The 24,014-nt window shown below is 38.3% G+C and overlaps 1 pseudogene; it reads right to left on the reverse strand.

Annotated features, from left to right (window-relative positions):
- Positions 1 to 19,689: 19,689 nt before the first annotated feature.
- LOC147603477 (FACT complex subunit SPT16-like) lies at positions 19,690 to 23,545 on the reverse strand (annotated as a pseudogene).
- Positions 23,546 to 24,014: the final 469 nt, after the last annotated feature.

The raw sequence follows: 24,014 nt of genomic DNA on the forward strand, positions 1-24,014 counted from the left end.
AAATTGAATTTTAATATTAGGCATAATGGATAAATTTTTATATCAAAAGTGTTATTTTTACCATTTTTCTTTCATGCATAGAAGTATGCATAATGGATAAATTTTTATATCAAAAGTGTTATTTTTACCATTTTTATTTCATGCATAGAAGTATGCATAATGGAAAAATTTTTATATCAAAAGTGTTACTTTTATCATATTGGATTTCATGCATAGAGGTATGCATAAAAGTTGATTATTTTATTATAAAAGTGTGACTTTTATCATAATTGAATTTCATGCATATAGGTATGCATAAAAGATATTCTTTTTATACTAAAAGTGTGATTTTTCTCATAAATGGATTTTATGCTTAACTTAGATGCATAAGAGAAATTTTTTTTATTCTAAAAGTGTAATTCCTACCAAATTGAATTTATGCATAAGAAGATGCATAAAAGATTGATTTTTTAATTCAAAAGTGTCATTCTCATCTAAATTGAATTTATGTATAGAAAAATGCATAAAAGATTAAAATTTAATTCAAAAGTGTCATTTTCATTAAAAATGAATTTATGCATAGGAAGATGCATAAAAGATTGATTTTTACTTGGAAAGTATTAATCTCCTTAAATAGAATTTATTCATAAATAAATGTGTAAAGAAATCTTATATCAAATGTAAGAATTCTCTTGTATTCTATAAATAGATAAGAGATGTGATAGGATGTGATAAGAGGTGTGATAAGATGCTTATGAAATAAGTTAGGAGGTGATAAGAGGTGTGATAAGAGGTGATAAGATGCTTATGAAATAAGTTAGGAAGTGATAAGATGAATTAAGATGTGTATGGGGGGATGAAGTAAGAAGTGTATGTGATAGGATAAGATGTATATGGGTTGTGATAGGGCGAGAATGGATGTGATGAAAAAGATTAGATGTGAAGGTATATGGGGTTATATAAATGGGAATGTGGAAATGGATGTATGTATGTGGATGTGTGGATGTGGAGATGGGAGTGTGGATGTATGAACGTGAAAATGGATATATGCATGAAGATATATATGCATAGATGTGAATGTGGATGTAGATGTGGATGTATAGATGTGAATGGATGTGGATGTATAGATGTGAATGGGAATGTGGATATGGATGTATGTGAATGTGGATGTAGATGTGGATGTATAGATGTGAATGTGGAATGTGGATGTGGATGTATGTGAATGTGAATGTAGATGTGGATGTATGTGAATGTGAATGTAGATGTGGATGTATAGATGTAAATGTGGAATGTGGATGTATAGATGTGGATGTATGGGAATGTGGATGTGGATGTATGTGAATGAGGAATGTGGATGTGGATGTATGTATGTATGTGGATGTAGATGTGGATGTATAGATGTGAATGGGAATGGGGATGTGGATGTATGTGAATGTGAATGTAGATGTGGATGTAGAGATGTGAATGTGGAATGTGGATGTATAGATGTGGATGTATGGGAATGTGGATGTGGATGTATGTGAATGTGAATGTGGATGTGGATGTATGTATGTATGTGGATGTAGATGTGGATGTATGGATGTGTATGTATGAATGTGGATATGGGATGTGGATGTATAAATGAGGATGTGAAAATGGAGATAAGCATGTAGATGTGGATGTATGGATGTGAATGTGGATATGGATGTGGATGTATGGATGTGGATATGGATGTGAATATATGATATGTGATGTGAAGGAATTTGAAGTGAAGAGATGGAAAATGAGGTGATTGGATGAGTACACATATAAATGGAATGTGGAATAAGTAATGTGGATTAATGAGGAACAATGTGGAAAAATGAGAGTTAATATAGAAACTGTAATTGTAAACTGTTTGTAAATGCTATTTGTAAATGGATGTTTTATGTCAAGAATGCTGGGGAAGCATTTTGACCGTCTTGTGATTAAGGTCGTGGAGACCTAACTGATAAAGTTGCAACTGCTGACGGAGAGTCAATGGAGGACGTCTCGCGTAGCAAGGTCGACCGAGGTCTTGACCAGCCTCGGTTCGATTAAAATGGTGAGCTTCCGGTACGGTGGATGAGGGACCAAGGAAGCGGCCTATGAGTGAAGCGCTAGGTCACCTGCGAAGGATCCTAGAGGGTGCTGACCATACGGTGCTCGGGCTCTGGGTCGCCTAGGATACCCACGCGTGCGTCGAGGAAGATATTGGAACAAGGAGTAAGAGTTGTTTTGTGAAACCGGGCATGGATCTGGTTGACTGACCTTGCTGGTCCTCAACGGATGAGTCCATGGCTCTTTTATATGGATCTGTTGGTTGATCTTGCTGATCTTCAACGAGAGTCCATCTTGATAAATGATTATATTGCCGAGTATTATGGGCTAGGAACTATGGAAACGGCCTCTGTGTGGACAGGTGGTGAGCGTTCTAGTTGCCAATGATGCCATAGATACTCTGATGAAGGAATGATGGGAAATTATGAATCAACTGGATAAATTGGAAGATTGTGATCAATGGTACTATGGTTTCATTAAAGGATTGTTTTAAAGTTGGCTGATGCTAAGAAAAAGGCAATTTTCATATTGGGTGTGTAAGTGGTGTGGCTAGTTTTATGTTTGCATGAATTTCCGGCTAGGGGGCCTTGGAACTCTTTTCCTTGGTACCCGGGACAAAACCTAACCAAATTCCAAATTGGATCCCATCACTACAGTGGTTGGGCGGTTGGCTAACCCATGGGATCGGATGGGGTTAGGCTGGACTGATGGATCCGTAAATCGAGACTCAATTTCTGTTATTACGATAGATAAAGTAAATCCCGGATAGTAATTGTTCTATGGATAGGAATCAACGGCTGTGCCTCCTTGGTGGGGAAAAAAGCGTTGATCCCAATGATCCAAGTGCAAGTTTCTTCCTTGATTTGACCAAGTACCGTTAAAGGTGCAGTCAGATCAGTTGATCCGTAATGATCTTGACTACGTTAGAGTAAAGAGTTATCCTGGTGGAATTGCCCATGCTTTCCGGGTAAAGGAAGTTTTTCCGGTTTCGGTTTTGGACAAACCGACGGATTAGTCTCTTGTCCGGATATCCGTGGGCGAGGCCCCGAATGTGGGACCCCTGTCCCGCGCGAGAAGTGCTACTTCCGCTGCTAGTACCCGAATCCGTTGCTCGGTGGGAACAGGGGGACCTCACAGTTGGTATCAGAGCATTTGGCTAATAAAGATCAACTGAGAAACCAAATATGTCAAAAATTTATCAAGAAGCACAAAAAAGGTTGTAATTGTGTGATATAATTCATACAATTTGATATTCAAACTGAAATTCGTAAATTGGTAATTGGGTCTTCAGATGGAAGTACCGCAATTATATGAATCCCTGACTTGCTTGAGGCCTAGACATGATGGTATTTACCTTATAATTCCAAGGGCCGTGACTACCGTATATACCGAGAGTATAACTGCAGCTCTTTACTGACAGTATATACGAGTAAATCTAAGACTTGAAATTATAAGCGTTAATGCTATCCAGATGATGATTTCGAATGTGGTTGATATGATTTTTAGTTCTGTTTGGAAACCGATGAATTGATTTGGATTCTGATTGAAAAATGATGATCCCTGAAAATGGATTGAAATGTAATAAGCTGAGCGAAACCACAAGGTGGATGATTGGGACGAGTCCCTGTAATGATAAATGATGAAAATGATTCAGCAAATCACTATGAGATTAGTGTATTGTGCTGTCAAATTGCCACTGTTAACACTTGACCGTTAGATCAAGTTAAGGGATGACAAATTGAGAACTTACTTGACTGAAATTCCCGTGGAGGAATGCTCAGAAGGAAATTTTTCGGTCTAATGGACCTTTATCATGTTAAAGATATGAATGATATGATCTGAATGAATTGTTATTTAATGATGAGTTCTAAGGGATATTTATCCCAGTATTCTGTTGGGTTGACCAGAATATAAGGAACCCCAGAATAAAATTGGATCTTAAGAAAAAGAGTTGTCCTCTACTTTATGAGATGAGGACATCTCACACTTTTTAAGTGGGGTAGAATGTAAGATTCTCCCCCAGCCTTCGAGGCATACAGGAGTAAGAATCTCCCTTTTTGATCTTAAAATTATTCCCTCTCAAAAATAAAAGAAAGATTCTGTTTAAAAAAAAGGAAGACCCTTTCCCTAGAATACTTCTCAGGAGTCACGCTGTTTTAAGGATTCAGAACAATGAGTTCAGAAGTGAAAATCGGTGTTTTGGATACCAAGGTTTTGGTCTTCATTCGAGTACGGCACAAAAGAAGTTCTTTATCTATTGGGGAGTTTAAGAAGTTATCCCCCAGATATTGTGAGCCTTATCTGACTTCAAAGAAAGTAAGTGACTTAGCTTACGAGCTTCTTTTATCTCCTCATCTCAAAGTTCTTAATGCCTTCTATAGAAAATTGTACCAAACCCAAATCATGGAAAGACGGTAAAACTTCAGTGGCAAGCTACCGTTGGCTTCTAAGTTACGCTAGCTCCTTCCTTTATGTAAGTCGTAACTTTTACTTGTCGCTCACAGTAATCTTACTCCCATCGATCTCCTTTCTTCCTAATCTCCTTCATGGCTTGGCAACAAGAATTAGTTTTATCCATAATGATTCCTCACCTTCAAGACGCAAGTGAGTCTGTGAAGAAGGATTTTATAGAACAGTATGAGCGCTCACTTTTCCCTCACTTGGGAACTTCTGTAGTGCAGACCAAATGGCGGACCTATCAAGACATAACTAGGGTAACACCCTGGGGTCAGCAGCACTTTCGTAACAATGTCCGCTTGGCCATGGTTATTGAAGCCTTGGGTTTGGGTCCCCGATACTACTGCGTCATGAGATCAAGACATCCTGGGTTTTCTGAGAGGGTCTTCTTACTGGCGTGTTTTCTTCCTCATGAGAAGATATGCCTTTACCCCGTTTTTGGCTTGCCTCTCAGAGGTCCTTTTGTTAGATCACCTCATACCACTGAGATAGGTGCGGCAATAACTAGCAGAATCATTCCCATAGATGAGTTACCCTATACTTGTGCAGCTTGTGAGTGCTGCTTTTGTGATCATATGATGGACGGGCTTATGGAAGTGTAAAGAGTTCTTCTATCTTTACTGTATAAGTTCCGAGAATGAATAAAGTTTAAATCTTGTTCTTATCTTGAATCTTGCTCTCTTTGAGACTTTTTCTTGGTGGTTAATCCTGATTTAAATTTTTCTCTAAGTCTCATAATTCGTGCATCTTGCGAAATTATCCCAGTTTGCGAGATGAGGACATCTCGCGTTTTTTAAGTGGGGTAGAATGTAAGATTCCTCCCCCAAACCCCTTTTTGATGTCTAGTATCTTCTTCTATAATCAATCCCTCTTCAGAAATATAAAAGACTTGTTTCTAACTGTTTTAACCTAGAGAGAGAAAATATTCTAGAGAGAGAATATTCAGATTTTTAATATTTTTAGATAGAAAATTATCTCATCTTATTAAAATAAGTTCCCCTGAAACAGAAATTCAAAAAAGAACTTTCCAATGTGCAATTGGAATTAATTAGAAATGTGTATAAAGGACCTTAGTCCAAGGGTCTAGATTTTCAGAAATTTTTGGATTATGGTCCAATTAAGGTTCCTATGGGCCAATAGCATCAATCCATGTGTAGGGAGGAGATAAATCCAATTTGAAAAAGAAGATACCCAAAAATGAGTAAATGCTCACATAAGATGAAGAGTTGAAAATGTACAAGGTTTATTAGTAAAAAATTATGAGCAATATTAAAAGTATGACATATGTAAGGAAGAGGAGTTCTTTAAAGGAGGTGCATATTTCACATAAGATGAAGAGTTGAAAATGTACAAGGTTTATTAGTAAAAAATTATGAGCAATATTAAAAGTATGACATATGTAAGGAAGGGGAGTTCTTTAAAGGAGGTGCATATTTCACATAAGATGAAGAGTTGAAAATGTACAAGGTTTATTAGTAAAAAACTATGAGCAATATTAAAAATATGACATATGTATGGAAGGGGAGTTCTTTAAAGGAGGTGCATATTTCACATGCTTGAATGAGTTTTAAACTCATAAAAATTGAGATATTTCATCTCTCCTCTCTCCTCATTTAAGTCTAGTTCCAAAAAGTTAGCTTAACTGACCTAAAAATGGTCAAATATTGACCAAACTGATTTAGAAAATTCTAGAATCAGTTTGTTTGGTTAGGAGCTCAATTTTTCCTATAAATAGAAGCCTCCCCCTTGTTGAAAAATATATAGTGTTTATGCATCGTTACTCTACTCCACCTAAGCCAAGAACTGTGAATTCATTTAATAATTCACTAGTTTTTGGAGCTTCCCTCTTTCTTCAATTCCCATTAGTGGCTCCATCAACATACTTAACCAATTGATTGGTTGGGGGCCTCTACCGTGAACAAAGAATCAAGCAAGTTGTAAGGTAATTAGTGAATATTGATCTTTCTATAATTTCTCAATGTTTCTCTCTTCTCAACCCCTCTCAAGCTTGAGAAGTTTAATTGGTATGGTTTTTTTTTAAATGCTATTGAAGTTTGAATAGTAGTGAAGAGTTATATAATTTAATAAATGCTATTGAAGTTAATTTTCATTTATGTTTAAATTCTAATGATTCTTATGTAAATTCTCTCTCTCACTCAAGAAATGGTCATACTCATGACCCGTTCTCAATCCAAATCAAGCTTTTCATAAAGCTTTTCCTTAACCCAAGATTAAGGCCAAATTAATGGCTTTTTTCTATGCTTTTAGTTTATGAATATTGATGATTCAATCCATTATGGATTAATAATCCAATTAGAGATCATTTTAATTATTTTCTTAATGATAAGCATTATCCCTTAGAAAAATTGAGATTTATCAGTCATAGCAGCGGAGCTATGGCAAAATTTTTATAAAAATTATGCATAAAATAATCTCATTCAAAGCATAAAAAGAGGACTTCCTACCATATTCTAGGAATTATCATCCTAGATTAATTGAAAGAATTTCATTACAATCATGGAGAAATTGAATTTTAATATTAGGCATAATGGATAAATTTTTATATCAAAAGTGTTATTTTTACCATTTTTCTTTCATGCATAGAAGTATGCATAATGGATAAATTTTTATATCAAAAGTGTTATTTTTACCATTTTTATTTCATGCATAGAAGTATGCATAATGGAAAAATTTTTATATCAAAAGTGTTACTTTTATCATATTGGATTTCATGCATAGAGGTATGCATAAAAGTTGATTATTTTATTATAAAAGTGTGACTTTTATCATAATTGAATTTCATGCATATAGGTATGCATAAAAGATATTCTTTTTATACTAAAAGTGTGATTTTTCTCATAAATGGATTTTATGCTTAACTTAGATGCATAAGAGAAATTTTTTTTATTCTAAAAGTGTAATTCCTACCAAATTGAATTTATGCATAAGAAGATGCATAAAAGATTGATTTTTTAATTCAAAAGTGTCATTCTCATCTAAATTGAATTTATGTATAGAAAAATGCATAAAAGATTAAAATTTAATTCAAAAGTGTCATTTTCATTAAAAATGAATTTATGCATAGGAAGATGCATAAAAGATTGATTTTTACTTGGAAAGTATTAATCTCCTTAAATAGAATTTATTCATAAATAAATGTGTAAAGAAATCTTATATCAAATGTAAGAATTCTCTTGTATTCTATAAATAGATAAGAGATGTGATAGGATGTGATAAGAGGTGTGATAAGATGCTTATGAAATAAGTTAGGAGGTGATAAGAGGTGTGATAAGAGGTGATAAGATGCTTATGAAATAAGTTAGGAAGTGATAAGATGAATTAAGATGTGTATGGGGGGATGAAGTAAGAAGTGTATGTGATAGGATAAGATGTATATGGGTTGTGATAGGGCGAGAATGGATGTGATGAAAAAGATTAGATGTGAAGGTATATGGGGTTATATAAATGGGAATGTGGAAATGGATGTATGTATGTGGATGTGTGGATGTGGAGATGGGAGTGTGGATGTATGAACGTGAAAATGGATATATGCATGAAGATATATATGCATAGATGTGAATGTGGATGTAGATGTGGATGTATAGATGTGAATGGATGTGGATGTATAGATGTGAATGGGAATGTGGATATGGATGTATGTGAATGTGGATGTAGATGTGGATGTATAGATGTGAATGTGGAATGTGGATGTGGATGTATGTGAATGTGAATGTAGATGTGGATGTATGTGAATGTGAATGTAGATGTGGATGTATAGATGTAAATGTGGAATGTGGATGTATAGATGTGGATGTATGGGAATGTGGATGTGGATGTATGTGAATGAGGAATGTGGATGTGGATGTATGTATGTATGTGGATGTAGATGTGGATGTATAGATGTGAATGGGAATGGGGATGTGGATGTATGTGAATGTGAATGTAGATGTGGATGTAGAGATGTGAATGTGGAATGTGGATGTATAGATGTGGATGTATGGGAATGTGGATGTGGATGTATGTGAATGTGAATGTGGATGTGGATGTATGTATGTATGTGGATGTAGATGTGGATGTATGGATGTGTATGTATGAATGTGGATATGGGATGTGGATGTATAAATGAGGATGTGAAAATGGAGATAAGCATGTAGATGTGGATGTATGGATGTGAATGTGGATATGGATGTGGATGTATGGATGTGGATATGGATGTGAATATATGATATGTGATGTGAAGGAATTTGAAGTGAAGAGATGGAAAATGAGGTGATTGGATGAGTACACATATAAATGGAATGTGGAATAAGTAATGTGGATTAATGAGGAACAATGTGGAAAAATGAGAGTTAATATAGAAACTGTAATTGTAAACTGTTTGTAAATGCTGTTTGTAAATGGATGTTTTATGTCAAGAATGCTGGGGAAGCATTTTGACCGTCTTGTGATTAAGGTCGTGGAGACCTAACTGATAAAGTTGCAACTGCTGACGGAGAGTCAATGGAGGACGTCTCGCGTAGCAAGGTCGACCGAGGTCTTGACCAGCCTCGGTTCGATTAAAATGGTGAGCTTCCGGTACGGTGGATGAGGGACCAAGGAAGCGGCCTATGAGTGAAGCGCTAGGTCACTTGTGAAGGATCCTAGAGGGTGCTGACCATACGGTGCTCGGGCTCTGGGTCGCCTAGGATACCCACGCGTGCGTCGAGGAAGATATTGGAACAAGGAGTAAGAGTTGTTTTGTGAAACCGGGCATGGATCTGGTTGACTGACCTTGCTGGTCCTCAACGGATGAGTCCATGGCTCTTTTATATGGATCTGTTGGTTGATCTTGCTGATCTTCAACGAGAGTCCATCTTGATAAATGATTATATTGCCGAGTATTATGGGCTAGGAACTATGGAAACGGCCTCTGTGTGGACAGGTGGTGAGCGTTCTAGTTGCCAATGATGCCATAGATACTCTGATGAAGGAATGATGGGAAATTATGAATCAACTGGATAAATTGGAAGATTGTGATCAATGGTACTATGGTTTCATTAAAGGATTGTTTTAAAGTTGGCTGATGCTAAGAAAAAGGCAATTTTCATATTGGGTGTGTAAGTGGTGTGGCTAGTTTTATGTTTGCATGAATTTCCGGCTAGGGGGCCTTGGAACTCTTTTCCTTGGTACCCGGGACAAAACCTAACCAAATTCCAAATTGGATCCCATCACTACAGTGGTTGGGCGGTTGGCTAACCCATGGGATCGGATGGGGTTAGGCTGGACTGATGGATCCGTAAATCGAGACTCAATTTCTGTTATTACGATAGATAAAGTAAATCCCGGATAGTAATTGTTCTATGGATAGGAATCAACGGCTGTGCCTCCTTGGTGGGGAAAAAAGCGTTGATCCCAATGATCCAAGTGCAAGTTTCTTCCTTGATTTGACCAAGTACCGTTAAAGGTGCAGTCAGATCAGTTGATCCGTAATGATCTTGACTACGTTAGAGTAAAGAGTTATCCTGGTGGAATTGCCCATGCTTTCCGGGTAAAGGAAGTTTTTCCGGTTTCGGTTTTGGACAAACCGACGGATTAGTCTCTTGTCCGGATATCCGTGGGCGAGGCCCCGAATGTGGGACCCCTGTCCCGCGCGAGAAGTGCTACTTCCGCTGCTAGTACCCGAATCCGTTGCTCGGTGGGAACAGGGGGACCTCACAGATTTGCTAGAGCAATGATGCTTTCTATATTTATCATTTCAAGGTCAGTCAAATCATATGTAAAGCATCTGGTTCCTTTTGCTTTTTGATACCATCCTAGTTGAACCTCCACTCCTGAAGGCCTATCACAGAGGCTGAACCCTCTCTTGTACTCCACATATGCACCACCAATCTTTCTTCTCATCTTTTGAACTCGACCTAAGTACCATACGCTATTTGTTTTCTTCTTACTTTTTGAGAAGCTTGTCTTGCATGACCGCGTGATCTTCCCATTGGTGTTCTCTTCTTGGAAGTATACCGCATAATCGCAACCAATGCCAAACAAACTTTCATTTGTCCCTTTATGACATTTTTCTTCCTTAGAGTAGTACACTCCTTGTCAAACCAATGTGGGATTGCCATTCAATCGACTTACCAATGTGGACTTGAAAATTAACTTGTTCTCAAACTCTACAACTGGGCTAACTTCTTCTTTTTCATCCAAAATAGAATCCACGACATGTCGTATCTCATTGATAAGACATCCTCATTTGAATCTTCTTCTTGATCTATTGTAGGAGCCTCTTCATCTGTATCAGAGTCTTGGAAATCTGAGTTTGCATAGGCATCAAAAAATCCATCAAACGAGGGTTGCGACCACCATCTCATGTCTTGTGTATCTTTTGGCTTCATATGTAGGCATTCACAAATCTGTTGAAGCACTATGTAATCCCCTCTGTAAGGCACTCTGATGATCATCTCATTGGTAGAAACACAATCATAGTCACCTAGATTGGCTTCCTGCACACCCTCTTTGAGATTTAACTCCCTCCATACATGCTCTTGCTTCTTGTGAGCTCTTGTAAATGACAAACCCTCTTCCTTGCATTCAAAATGTGCTATCCTATTCAAAATCCTAATACTGTGCAGCATGTCCATCAAGTCATAAGTGCGCTCTTGCCCAACCATGCTCCCAATTTTACTAAAGAAGATTTCAGCTGCATCTGTGCCAATGAGATGTAAAGGACACTTCAAGCCCGGGTGAAAATCTCTGAAATATTTGATTAACAACACCACAAAGTGGCATGAGATTTGCACATCCAAGAATGCAAGTTGGTGCTTAGAGTATGTGTTGTGCTGTACAATCCAAGATCTCCAAATTTGGAAGAAGAAAGCCACTTTGGCTGCTAAATGAACTCTCTCTAACAAGCTCAAGTGCGAAGACAAGAAAATATCAATGTAGTCTCCAGCAACTTCAAGATAGGCTTGTGTCCCTAGCAACTTCAAGATAGGCTTGTGTCCCTAGCATACTCCGCTCTTTTCTCTGCAAACCATTATTTGCAAGCTCTCCCAAACACCATTGTACTTGTCTGCTACATATTATTTGAGTTGCAGCCCAATTTTGCTGATCATCTCGTCTAATGTCTCCTTCTCTGAGCATGTGCTTGTCAACTGAAAAAGAATCATACACAATGATAACATGGTTCAAAGTAACCCAAACATCACCAAGAGCCAATTGACACTTTGATTTATCGAGAACATTGAATAGCTTCTTTCCATTGTGTACAAAGTCTTGATCATGCATGCCTGAGACATCCCCATTTGACACTTTGGTTGAAAGAACATATCCATCCCATCCAATTCCATATCTCACGCCCTTCTTGTCAACATAATCAACAAGCATCAACTTTTTTCGACGGCTATCTCCATTTGAGGCATGCCCAATAATTGGACCCACTGTAGCCTTAAGCTTTTCATCCCATAAGCTCAAAATTTCAGTCCATTGTCTCTGTACAAAACATGTATCAAAGCGATTGCAAGTACAGTGGGCTGCCATAACCAAGCGTGGTAACGCTTCATGCAATGGATTTGCAACAAAAACTCTTGAGTAACCACCAATGATACGAGTCTCAAATGCATCAACAATCACATTATAACCTTCCTTTCCTTCTCCAAATTTGATCGTGCAAGCAGTCATGCACTCATGGTTCCCTAATTTGAGCCCATCAAATCCAACAAGCGTATCATCCTTTGGATTCCACCTACAACCAAAAGAACAATGTATAGGAGATGCATGAGCTGATTGTAAGCCTTGTGCAAGTCAAAACAGAAACTTAGAGTTTGTTATGTTTACCTGATACGCTTTTTTATGGGAGTCTCATCTTCCACTAAGATGAAGGGAATCTGTGATGCAATCCCGTGTTTTTCTTTCTCCTTCTGATAAATTTCAGCGATGGCATCAAAAACATAGCCATGTATGCCTGAGACAAACTGTGTGGCAAGTCTTTGCCCTCTCTTTGTAGTTGACAATGAAGGGCTGTTAAGATTGACACTTAGGAAATCGTGCAACCTTGGTCCAACCCCACATCTTTACAACCTCAAACATAGCCTTGGTGTTTTCACTGTATCTTCCTCCTCTATTTGACCTCAATAAATTTGTAGCTACATCTTGTAAGGTCCCATAAAGCAGGTTTACCACCAAACTTTCCTAGTCTATGGGATTCTACTATATTGCTACAAAATCTTTGTAAATCCTTTCGGTTAAGAGACTCCATGCTTGCTTCTCTTAAAGTTCGTATCCTCACTGAAAGCACTGCAATCTAAGATTTTGCCCACCATAGTTTGACACTGAGATCTCTTGCATGTTTTTTGGCCACTATAGCTGTTTGTCTAAGCTCTGTTCTAGTGAGAAAATCTAATCTTCTTCCACCATCAGTTCCCCTATTGCCTCTCTTCTTATCGACAGTCTTCTCTCTGTACAATCTCATCCTAAAATCATGGAGCTTTGATATCCCTTTGCAGTGGCTACATGAAAAGGCTTCAAATGGTTGTCCGTTACTAGAAACACGTAGACAACTAATGTGATGAAAGCATCCATCTATGTGAAAGGTAGAAGTTCCATCATATAAGGTTGCCTTACTGTAAACCAAAACTTACCAGCACATTGGTCATCCAACAAGGGCTTTATGCAAACATTCTTGTTGTTCACTTTAATCTCATGATTCCACAAACCCCAACATAATAAATTTAGACTTGTTAAAGAAGTTTCACCTTCTTCATGGTTATTGAGAGAAGAGGAGCCACCCATAGTAGTTGAGCTTGCAATTTTTGTAGAAACCACAAAATTACTAAGTGATATTTGCTTTGGATTGTGTTTCTTCTCCTCTCGAGGATGCCCGCGTAATCCCGTGAACAATGGCTTGGACCTTTCCTTCTCTTTTGCAACTACCTTATTATGGGTATTGGACTTTGTGTGCTCGGTAAGAACTCTATGCAAATCAGATCTTGGAGGACATAAGGGCACCCATGCATCATCGTACTTACATCTCACTTGAACAAAGCTCTTGTCTTTCAAATCATGTAGTGTCACTTCTACAACCTCAAAATCCCAGCCTATGTACACACAAGACATGATTAAAAAAAGTTATAAAACTGAAACTCTATTCTAAAGACATATTGAACTTATGAACAGAACTTAACAATAATACCTTCATTTGTTGCCATATAAGAATGCAATTTCTCTATTGAAGCCTCTATGACTTGTCTATCACCCTCTTCAGTGACTCCATGGTGCATAGCTTCTTTCCTTCTACAACCGAGCCTTTTCCATATAAAGAACCACATTCATGACACCATATTCGTACACGGGGCTGCCCATCAAAGTCTTCTGTATGCAACTCAAACCTATCATCCCTTGGGATATTCATTACTTTCAGCTTTGATCTTGTTCTATCGTATTCTTGTTGCCAATGCTCTAGAACACTTGCGCTCAATAATGTACTAGAAATCCTTGAACATGGGTTGTTTTGAGTATCATGATTTTCTTCAATGTTTGCTTGAATGCATTGTCTCTTACTCGGAGAAGATGTCCCTTCTACATTAGTGGCACTCCTCTTGATCCGAACTAGAAGTCTATCATCCCAATGCTCTTCTTGTCTCTTGTTCAAGATATACTTATCATCATCTATGAACTCAAAGACTCCACCTCATCACCCTCAATCTCTTCTCGAACTTGAGAAAAAGTGGGCCTAAGTGTATCTTGTCTCACCCTCACAAATCCTAGTTGCTCCTCATTATCATCGTTGAGATCACTTGAATCTTGTAGAAAGATCCCATGGTGCCCAAATTGTATTCAAATAAGATCGCACTTAATACCTACATAGCACAAATATTGATCAAATAAGAGGATTGCTTGGTCCATGCATAAAACCAATTTATCATAGCAAAAGAAGAGATATCATTATGATCATCTTGCAAGAACATACATTCTAACATTGTCCCTATCAAATATTATTCATACTCCAATCATACACTGAGAAAGAATATTTGAATAATTTTAAGCTACTATGATTTTCTCTCTCACCACATGGAAATACATTTCCCTCTCTCCATGAACCTTCCACAACCCCTCATCAAAGTGCATTTTGTAGGTAGAAGCTTCTTGACATAAGAAGACTTGTAAAGCTTTATTTTAGAATTGACTCTCTAAAGAATCATTAGAGAACTTGTAAAGTTTTTTTAAGAATTGACTCTCTAAAGAATCATTAGAGAAGAAACTATGCATGCATGTAGGCACTTACCTACCTACTCCATGTCATATGAGCTCACATGTCACCAAAATCTCACACCCTCTCTAAAATGGACTTTATCTAAGCAGCAAAGGTGAACCCCATAGCAAAGTTCAAAAACACTTCTTATCACAGGACTATATAATGAGCTATGCACTTTTGGTTATATGTAGACATCTATCACTCTCCTACAAACAAGTAGCTCCCATCCTTTGAAAACCCACATTCATATTGAGTATTAGTAGAGGCTTTGAAAATTACATGAAACCTCAGCCTAATCTTATTTTCTTACAAGAAGCCTCATATTGAGTATTAGAGAGGCTTTGAAATTTACATGAAACCTTAGCCTAATCTTAATATTTTCTTACAGCATATTTAAGGAAGAGAAAAGGCTGAAATCAATGCCATAAAAATGCATTAATCATAAGCTTTAGCTATAGAGAAGGAGAAAACTACTTGCAGTTGAAGCTTGCCTATTGAGAATAAAGGAACAACAACACCATTGTGAAAGGGAGAGTAGATGAGGAGAGCATGAAGAAGAAAGGGGCAACAAGAGAGAGACTACTACGGGCACTAAACTATTCATTAGAAGACCCAATGATTCAAAAACAAGGCTTGTAATGTCAAATGTTTTCAATAAATAATAAGTTCATGTTAAAATTAAAAATAAGAAGCTCACGTTAAAATTAAAAATAAGAAGCTGAGCTTTTATTGAGTGTGGGCCTCAAGGATTTGAACCCACAATGTTTAGCATGCTAAAAATTTGACCTTTATCATCTATGCCACTCTTCCCACATTCTACTTGTGTCATTCTAAGTGATTGACAGCATATATAAATATAAAATACCCTTCTGTAGTAAATAGAATGCCTAGGAGAAATTGACCTCCCTTTGTAAATAAATTTATGTGAGTCCATCCTAATAAATAATGCCTTATGTTGAACGCACGTGATAGACACTTTTACATGTTAGTGACCCCCCCGAGATTCATTTACTTGTGCTAGTATGCCTAATGCTTATGAACAATGTGTGTCTGCGCTTGCAAATCAATTCAACATGACTCTTGCATCAATTTACTCATCTTTAACTTCTGAAGAACTTAGGATGGAAGCTGAGAATATTTCCAATGAATTTACTTCACAAATTACAGTGGAATCAACTCTCATCATGAATGAGAAGAAGAAGAATAAGTTCCCTTGGACTTCCTATTGTTACAAGAAAAAGGAACATGCAGCCATGTTTTGTTATAGGAAGAATTGCGATAAGGAGAATAAAAAGACTAAAGACCAGAAGACTGGGAGTAGCTATCATGAGGCCAACGTGACCCACTGATACACTTTTTTAAGCTTTGTGCTACTTATGTTTTTAGGAGTCCATGTGATAGTCATTCTAACCTTCTCGACTACACACCATGCATGGTATGGTGCAGATTAAGAGAGGCCCACTGATACACTTTTTTAAGCTTTGTGCTACTTATGTTTTTAGGAGTCTATGTGACAGTCATTGTAACCTTCTCGATTACACACCATGCATGGTATGGATGTAGATTAAGAGAGGGTGTAGATATTTTAGTGATTTATTCCTATTAGTCCTTAGTGGGGATAATTATATATGCACCTTAGGGATATAGGTTCTAAGGTTATAAGCTCTCCATTTACCATGGTTAACCAGAGTAGGCATAGTAGGTACTTTCATACTTGCCAAAAGATCAACACACACTCAAGATCCTTTCCTACCTACCAAAAGTTCACGTTCTTCTCTAAGACGTCTAGTAAATAAATTTAGGGGGGATTGCATGTCCTTGGGTGTTCTTGCATAGGACACCCAAGGACATGCAAGAACACCTACTATGTCCTTTTGGCATAGTAGGTACTTTCATACTTGCCAAAAGATCAACACACACTCAAGATCCTTTCGTACCTACTACCAAAAGTTCACATTCTTCTCTAAGACATCTAGTAAATAGATCTAGGGGGGATTGCATGTCCTTGGGTGTTCTTGCATAGGACACATGTAATGCGATTTTTCGAGTTGGGCCTGGCAATCTTGTACCAGTGCTTGAAGTCGTTTCTTTGGGATATGTAATAGGGCGCTTTGGTGGTTTGGCTTGACTCCTTGGGGATTTGGGGATACTTTATTGGAGTGACATTTTGGCACAATTGTCACTCCCTGAGGAGGAGGATGTGGTCTTGTTGAGCCATTTCTAATGGTAACGCGATCTTCACCTTTGCCAATGTCCTTGGAGCGTTGTTTCTTTTTGTATGTGGCACATTTGGTAGCTAAGGTGTTAGATTGCCTTGGTTCTTTCGCTTTCTTGAGTTTGGCCTATAAACCATGTGACTACATTCAATGGGACAATGGATATCTTCCCATGTTGAACGCCAACACATTGAAGGGTGGCATGCCTTCAACCGTGGAGTTAGAAATTGATTGAAAAGGGAAATCTTTGAAGTAATGGTTGATCACAACCATCATTACATTGGGGCATTAATGGTAGGATTTTGTTCCGAGGGCATGCACACACTCCATGGGGTCCATGGCAAAGGAAACATTGAAGAGGTGTTTTCTTTTTTGCGGGTGCACCTATGGTGTGCGCAATGGGTTTAGGGCCCATGGGAGGCACATGTAAAGGAATATGATGTATTGAGGAGAATTTGAAGTGAATATATACATTGTGTACATGTTGATAATACAATTTTCATGGAATTTTTGGCATGTGTAAAAATTATTTGATTGTATTTTAATAAGATATACAAACATTTAGAGATACTTGGTAGGTTCTACCTAGTTTAAAATAGTATTTTTGATTCATTCTTTGTGGCTCTTTTTTGTTTGATCCATATATGTGTTAACAAGAGTTTCCTAAGAAAAGGGAAGGTAGTACGTGGGTGGGGGGTAGGAATAAGCCAGTGGTTATAGAAGGAGGCACATGTATGTGCTTGTGGAGTCTATTCACATCGTGGTGCATGAACAGAGGTGCACCACTAGATGAAGGCTCCTCAGAATTCGTTTCATCTGCAACGCCAAATGTGTTTTTGGTATGTGGCCACATGTGAATGTACAATGACTAGGGTGCTACCAAATGGAATGGGGGCACTTGGGGCATGCAACCATGACCAAAAAGGTATCCATGGTGTGCGTTGAGGATTAGAAAAGCTTCAATAGTCTGCATGTAGATAAAAAATGTAAGTTTTGGCACTCGTTTTTTTTGCACCTGAACGCATCCTTAACGGGGTGAAATAAGGTCTTTTTAAGTGTTTTGTGTGTGTAAAAACCTCCGTAGTGAATCGAGGAGGTAGACCTTAGGCACCTCTTTATTTACTATTTTTGGGATTTTTTTTTTGGGGAAGCATACATTCGTACACGCTGAGGAGTGAATAGTCGGGGATTTATGTGTGAATGAGGTGTACATTTTTTACCCAAGATTTTTTTTTTCAAAGCTTACATCCGTATGCTTAGGAGTGAACAGTCATGGATTTTTGTGTGAACAATTGTGGCTATATAAGTGTACATTTTGTTTGGAAACCATACGTCCGTATGCTTAGGAGTGAATAGTCATGGCTTTATGTGTGAATAGTCGTGGCTTAATGTGTGTATTATTTTTTCCAAGGAGGTACATCCATACACTTACATCCCTGTATGTCCGTACACCAGTGTGATTTTGAATTTAGGATGGGTGGAAACTAAGATCCCTCTTAATGACAAGTAGGTGCGAAGAGGCTAAAGTTAGAGGTCAAGTCCAAATTAGTGGTTTTTAACTAATTCAAAGACTCTCTAACTTAACTAAAAATTAATCCTCCCTAATCTCACTTTTAATCTCCCTTTAATCTCTTTCTTTGCTCTCTACTGATTACTCCTTAATGATGGTAAGTAGATTCTATATGGAGATTTTATATATGGATTAGCAATGTCAAGGCTAATTTAATAGTGTGGTTATCCCTAATTAACCCTTCTAATTAAGTTTCTGATTAGACCACTCAATAGAGGAAAAAAAATGTTAATGAGATCTAATTAGTGTCAATTCTCACTAATTGTTACCTAATGGGTCACTACAAGGAAAAGCGACCATAGGTGCATTTATAGATGCGTTTTGACAACCTGGTTTAAAATGCTACGGGCTCGTTTATAAGCGCGTCTAAAATCGCACCTACTGATAGGCATCTACATGCGTGTCTATAGGTGCGTCTATATCAATATAGATGTGCTTATAGATGCACTTATAGATGCACCTATAGACGCAATTATAGCCTCCATTATAGATGCGCATATAGACGCGCTCTGGAATTTAAAAAAATTTCCAGAGAGCTGCCTGTTGGTGAAGATGTAGAGCTGTATTTTCTGCACAGGCATCTCTCTGGTTTAAGGTTTTACTTACTTGTACATAGACGAATCAAGATCAGCAAAGATATCAACATGCTTTTGCCATCGCCAAGACCATGAAAAGGGCTGGCAGCTCGTACCTGGTGGTTCTTCTCTAGGCAACCCAGTTTCCTTTGGTTTCCTCTAAGGTTACCCCACCTCTTGTCCTTTTTCAGAAAGTTGCATGGCATTTCATCTATTCCAGCACTGAAGGCAATACATGGTACCGTTTTTGATACCAACCTCCACTGATCGCCTTTTTTGATACCAACCTCCACTACAACTGAACTTGGTCGCCTTTAAATGACACTGGATATCCCCATCATGGAAGCGAAGAAAGAAAACCTTTTTGTAAGCCTCAAGGTGAAGTTGAAGCACACAGCTTTTGTAAAGCATAAAATCAGTTTTATTCATGAGTTCTCTTTGTAATCAAGATTTTAGATTGAGTGAGAGTTCAATGATTGATTACCTTGGTATGAAAAAGGCTATTTTAGTACTTGCTGGCCTCTTATGGTGGCAGGGGATTCCTTGCTTGTCCTGTAGTAAATTAGCTCACTCATTCAGAGTGATTTGCAGGACACATGCTCAAGAAGGTCATGCAGAGCAAGCACTTTGCTTCTTTGAAGAGATGCAGTGTGAGGGCATCCTTCCAGAAGCAGTAATGTTCATACGTATCTTGAAAGCATGTGCCATGATCAAAGAAGCAAGCACTTTGCTTCTTTGAAGAGATGCAGTGTGAGGGTATCCTTCCAAAAGCAGTAACGTTCATACGTATCTTGAAAGCATGTGCCATGATCAAAGACAAGGGGAACCAAATCCATGACGAGATTTCAAGGCCTACGCAACTGCAGCAGCGAGAGACGTTGAGCTAGCAACGGCTTTGAGGTAACAACTTTGAAACTCTCTTCACAAAAATTTTAAACTTTGTTTTTTTTTCTCTATCCCTTTCTCCTGCTGCTTTTCTTCGATCTCATCAGGGTCATAAGTGCTACATCTTCCACCACCTAAGGTCTGCACCACATCCATCACCTCCACAAAAAACTGCACATCCTTGGTCTTCTTGTTCCTAATCATGATAAAATTATGCAAGTGAAAGTGCAGCAGGATAATCATTTCCTTCTCTGCAGGTTGAAAAAAAGCATGCTTGATGTTTCTGTACCTAATATCAACTTTCTCGTCAGCTTTCATGGTTGAATACCTAAAACCATTGGTGTGTGCCTCTAATGTACCACTCAACTTGTGCCCCTTGCCTCCAAAGACAGGCCTAATCCATAAATCTGATAGTCTTATAGGTTTTGCTTTCATAAGTTATAGTTTTTCTTGTGTCACTAGCGTGGCCCTCTCTACCTTCTCTGATTCCCTCAAAGCAACTTGGCGACGCAACGTCTTAATCAGGTGGACTACTTGGTTAGTGTGTCTCACATCACTGGATCGGAAGGAAACTTCCTTCTAGTAAATTGCACCGGGGAACTTCTGTGATGCCAAGTCAATGGTAGAATAACCAGCACCGGGCACATTGAAAATCATTCGAATGAAGGAGTGGCCTCCATCCTATTGGCTGGTAACACTCTTTATAGTAGCTATGTGAAAGGGATCCATTAAACCATAAACTGGCAGCAAAATTGACTTGTTCTTCTGATCTACCTGAATCATTAATTCTTTTGAGAAAGGAATATCATCTAGATTCTGATAGGCCACTAAATCTCTACAGGTCCTGACCACACCCTGCTCGTCTCCCTAGCCCAGGACCCCAAAAGCCAACAGCCTCCTAACAGTCTCTTCATTCTTTTGTTGAGCAAGCTTTGCTTGATGCTGCTTGCACACCTCTTCCTTTGTCATCTCTTGATTGTCAGGGTGCAAAGTTGCTTACAAAAACTGGGCATTAGCTCCATTACTCAATGGCAGCTTTAGCTTTGATTTTGGCTTCTACTGCTCCTCCTCTTCCTCATCTTTGAAAGAAGACACAATATCATCGTAAGATTTTGAACAATTTGAAGTTGCACTCTCAAGACCTTTCTCTTTTATGACTATAGTATCTGTCAGCAGAGCAAAAAAAAGTTCTTTGTCTTAGGGTCCTATGAGCTCTATGTCTGTAAATTTTGCATTTTTAAACTAACATTGAATACCATAGCTGCCTTTAGAATCCTATCATTCTTGGAATTCAGGCTTAGGCCAGATTTCGTGAATTCAATGCCAATACCTGTGCCAGAGATTTTAGTTATATGGGGCAAGAACTCCCGCCCTTCCCTTTCCACAGCATATAATGCTGCTTTGTAAGCAGCTGAAGCAGGATTTCCACATTTTAAAGCATTCATGGCAGCTTTGTGGGCTTTCTGAAGTGCCTTGTAAGCTTTTGATTGAATTGGGTCTCCATCAATCAAATACGTTCTTGCAACATTTACACAATAACTATTGTATCTCGCAGCATAGTGGATCTTCATTGCTGATAGCACTTAGCCTTAGAGCAAATACCCCACCACTTTGAAATACAGGGGATAGTAGATGTCCACATTGTCAAGCTTCAACTTTACCTTGGCTTTTTCTAGGATAAATCTTTGCCTTCTCAATGTCATCTCAAAATCTTTACAAAAGAAATAATTGTATCTAGTATATAAGGATATTTGAAATATCTCTTCAAAAAATATATATTGACAGTAAGGGATTTATAAAATTTATAAAATTTTACAGAAGGGTGGAGAAAACTACTCAAAAAAGGTTACATAGGGGTTTATAAAAGAGGCCTTGAACACATGTGATATAGGGGCTGATATAGGGGCTTTACACTAAGTGACCCCCCCCCCCCCCCCCCCCGAGAAATGAATACAGCTTCCTCCTCGTCAATATTGACCCCAGCTCCACTGAGCTAATCTATTAGACTCTTGAGATTATTAACATGATTAGCCACTTTATCGTTTTCATCTAGTTCAAGTCTATACAATTTTTGTTTAAGGAACATCCTAGTTGCAACATTGACTTGACCAAAGATGGGATCTAACAAATCCAAGCTTCATGAGAACTCTTAGACAAGCTCACTTGATGAGTTTGATTGTGAGATAACCCACAAATGATAAATCAACCCACCAAGATCAAGATGAAGCAATGATACTCCCTCTCTTAATCTTATGCATGCCGCTTACACAAATATAGGGGAAAAACAAATGCACCACAAGATAATGTTCACAAAGATGATGCTCACTAAGGATGTTGGATATTCTTGCACAAATGAATGTGATCCTAATCACAAAGAGCTTGATTAAATTGATTCGAAATGCTACTCAATGAGTCAAGGAGACCAGCCCACTCTTGCAACAAATGTAATAGAGAAATCTCTCACAAATTGTACAGAGAGAATGATTGTGAGGTCCCTATCCCCACCGTGTAACGAATTCAAGGGTGCTAGTAGCGAAAGTAGCACTTCTTGCATGGGAGAGGGTCCCACACTCGGGGCCTTGTCCACCACGGATATTCGGTTCTTTTCCACAGCCTTCTCAACTAACACCTCCTTAGTCTTTTCCGTTGACTTCTTACTTAACTTCCTCTTTTGTTTCTTCTTCTTGTGCTCCTCATCCTCTGACTCTGAATCACTACTAGAATCATCATCACTACCTGAACTTGAATCCGTATCAAAATCCGTATCCGAATCCGACTCCGAATCCTCATCCGTACTGTCATCACTTGACTTTTTCCCCTTCTTCTTCTTCCTCTTTGAATGTCTTTTCCAGAGCTGGAACCTGATAAACCAAACCTTTTCTCCGCTCGAGTTGCAGTATTAATGAGTTCATTCATTCCTCCCGCAACATCAACACCAGCTACTGTATTCCGTAACTCCTTTCTGAGGCCTTTAACATAATATGCTGCCAGCATCTCATCAGTGGGCCTTTCTTGAGGAGTGAGCCTGCTCACATACCGATTGAACCTCTGTGTATAATCTTCCACAAACATCCTCTTTTGCTTTACTGCTTTAAGTTTTGTCAACACATCATTGGCGGTCTTTTCCACCCGAAAAACTGATTCAAAAATGCAATCCTCAATGCATCATAATCTGCAAAACGTCATGGCACAAAATTGCTAAACCATTGCACAGTTTTCCCCTCAAATGTTGCCTCAAACTGGTGCATTTTGGCTTGCGCATCATATACTCTGTCAAATCCTCTAGCCTGCCTCGAGTCTCAAATTGAGCTACGTGACAATCAGGGTCTTCTTTTGACTTTCCTGAAAAGCTTCCGAATTTGACGTGTAGCTGCCATGTTAAAAGGTCTATTTGGGGTACCTGCCTGTTGGTTCTCCTATTTGGTAATGGATTGAATTGTAACCATCTTCGAGGCAATAATGCCTGTTGTATTACTGCTGTTGCTAATACATGTGGAAATCCTCTTGCTAATCTTGGACTTGATGCCCCTAAATTAACCACCGCATTCTCTGAATCCTCATCAGAACTATCTGTTGACATTCCACTATCATCACCTTCATGCGACCATCGTTGATGTTGGTCATCTCCTCGATGCTACAAACCCAAACGCCTTGCTCTTGACCTTGTAAAATAGAAATGAGATGATTCCCCTGAATCCTCCAGAGCGAACTCAAACCCCAGTCGCTATTAATGCATGAACGAAAAAATTTCTAACCGTTGCCTACATGAATCTCTTCATCTTCCAGCACTCACCATTATCAGAAGAATGTAAGCTCGCGCATGAAATTCATCACAAACACCGTGATCACCAGTGTTTATTGCTTATCACATCTTTCACAAACTTCAAGGAAAATTCAGACTTTCTGACAAACAAATTGACAAACTGTTTAACTATGTATCACTTCCCAAACACCAGCAAACTAATCCATAACACAAAACTGCATTACACAGAATACTTCCAGAACATCTTCATCACATCAGTCTTCAAAATAAACTATAGAATGACAAT

The sequence above is a fragment of the Cibotium barometz genome, chromosome 64, assembly GCF_041138505.1.
Source record: "Cibotium barometz isolate CiBa-2024 chromosome 64, ASM4113850v1, whole genome shotgun sequence".
Taxonomy (NCBI): Eukaryota; Viridiplantae; Streptophyta; class Polypodiopsida; order Cyatheales; family Cibotiaceae; genus Cibotium; species Cibotium barometz.